The sequence below is a fragment of the Myotis davidii genome, unplaced genomic scaffold, assembly GCF_000327345.1.
Source record: "Myotis davidii unplaced genomic scaffold, ASM32734v1 scaffold266, whole genome shotgun sequence".
Lineage (NCBI taxonomy): Eukaryota > Metazoa > Chordata > Mammalia > Chiroptera > Vespertilionidae > Myotis > Myotis davidii.
Window position 1 is genome coordinate 751314 of NW_006300032.1, and position 2384 is coordinate 753697.

Here is a 2384-nt window from a genome sequence, read left to right on the forward strand (position 1 = left end):
GTTCTAAATTTAGTATGATACTTGAAACATGAGACTAAGATATTTTTTCTGAATGAATGAATAGATAGGTTATAAATAGATGATAGATAGATAGATAGATAGACAGATAGATATCAAAGCCTTATAAATAGAAATACTACAGAGCAATGGACCAATGCTTTCAAGATCCTCCTGATTAGGAACAGCAGAGATTGTGCTGGAAGTAAATGTTCTAAGGCAAAGTGACATGTGAGGCAATTCAACTCTCACTTCCAAGAGATTTTAGTAAGTGCCACACTCCCACTCCCATTTGAGAATTGTTACCTGGTGAATAACTATTGTCAAAGGGAGGTTCAAAATGTTCTGGGTATTTTGGGGTGTAGAACAAGTTTGAAAATTGTCACTGGGGTGTAATGAAGCTAATGTTGATGTATAGCTCATGGCAATCCATCACATTACTATGGCCATGTTTCTAGATCACAGCCGCCAGCACATGTCTTCATCAGAAGAAAATTACTAGCAAATTACTAACAATTAGGGAATTGTTCATGTTCTTAATGCCCAGAAGTACATTAAAAAGTTTTTATCTTTTAACTTCTTTTATCCTTTACGCCAAGAGCATGTTAAAACAACTCTCTTACAATATAAGATATGAGACTGAATGGATAGAAAAGAAATTTTAAATTTTGAAATAAAATAAAAATTATTTTGGGCAATGGGTTTAGGGTCTGGGATGCTCGGCGTGGGGCAGCTGAGGAGCCCCAGGGACCAGCGGCGCCATCCCTGAGCCTGCTGCCTGGCAGACCCTGTGTGCCCCCCAGAAGTCAGCGAGCATCCGCGACCAGGAGCCAAGGCGGCAGCCCAGGGCATGTTCACCCCCAGAGACGCAGAACTAGGTGGGCGTTGGCAGAGGAGCCCAGGAGGTAATGCTCTGCCCCAGCAGCCAGAGCGTAGCCTGGCCTCGCCCTGCCCGGCGCCTTGCCCATCACAGCGCTGTAAGCTGTCCTCGCAGAGCCTCCCTCGCGGAGCCTGCCTGGTTGCACATCCATGGTGGCGCGTGTTCCCGCCAGGAGCTGGGGGTCTCCGGCGTACTGGGCCCTGTGCACCCGGACCTGCTGAAAAGTGTCTGCATGAATCTCCAGACAGTGCTGCTCCTGCGCTCATTACCGCCGTCTGCTCCCTGGCCATCCTGTGTCGTCTCTCGTGTTCCTTGTGATGCCTTTGGGCCCAAGCATTCAGCCCTGAAGGCCACCCATCGCTGTGCCCACATCTTCACATCCCTGCAGTGTGCTACCCTCCTCGGCTTTTCCTACTGGGCTTCCGAACTCAGCCTGGCCCAGCAGCAGCAGCATAAGAAGTGCCATGGTTCTCAGGTGAATGGCACCTTTGCTGTCAGTTTCCCCCTGGTGGCAGGAGCTGGCGGAGCCACAATCCTGGCCACAGCAGCCAACCTTCTGCGCCAGGCCACCACCCAACAAGGAAGGAGGAGCAGGCGCTGCAGCTGCTGTCTGAGACGGAGGAGACAGACCCTGCGGAATACGAGGTCACCAACCAATTCTAGCTGCCCCGGCCTACACACCCTACTGCCAGCCTGGGCTCTCTCTCTCCCTGCTCCCACTCCGGGGCTCCTCCCACACCCAGAGGAGTGCGTGCCTACCCGCAGCAGGCCTCAATGGGAGGATCCTGAGCTTCACCAAACCTTCCCCAGGAGAAACTCTGCCTTTGGGGTTGTTCATGCATCCCTGCTCTTGCACCCTGGGGTTCACGGGTTTTAGATCATGCACTGTTTCCCCTCTTGCCACCTTCATGCCCCTGAGGTCACTATTCATTACCAACCAGAACTTTCTTTCCTTGGCAAACTGCTGACAGTGGACAGTCTCAGACAGAGGTATCAACAGGGCCCCAGGGAAAGGGGACTGTGCCCAGCATGCTTCCTTCTAATCCGTTCAGCTGTGGGCTGACCCGCCCCATTCCTTCACAGAGGGCCCAGGGCCAGGCCGCCCGCTCTGGAAATCTCTGCACTTTAGTCTTTGGACTCCCCATCCTCCATGTTCTGGTTTGACGGGGAGAAGGAATTGCTGCTGGGAAGCAGAGCAAGTCTTGTCCCTGCGATGCCCAGGCTTGGGTGGCTGGAGCCCAGGCAAGGAGAGAGCAGCAGGTGTGGGCCCGAGGCCTCCTGGTGCCCAGAAAGGATCAGAATGAAGGGGCTGAACCTCCCCAGCCCCTTTACCTTTTAAAAATGAGTGGTTTTAAAAGGAATAAACAAAACCAAGCAAAAGCAACAATCATCTGTTTTGTTTTGTTTTTCTTTATTGATTAAGGTGTTACATATGTGTTCTTATCCCCCCATTTCCCCACCCCCCCATTCATGCCCTCACCCTTCTGTTGTCTGTGTCCATTGGTTA

General features: G+C 51.5%; 1 pseudogene; it reads left to right on the forward strand.

Annotated features, from left to right (window-relative positions):
* The first annotated feature begins 847 nt into the window (after window positions 1-847).
* On the forward strand, window positions 848-1540 carry LOC102757874 (annotated as a pseudogene).
* The last annotated feature ends 844 nt before the right edge of the window (window positions 1541-2384 follow it).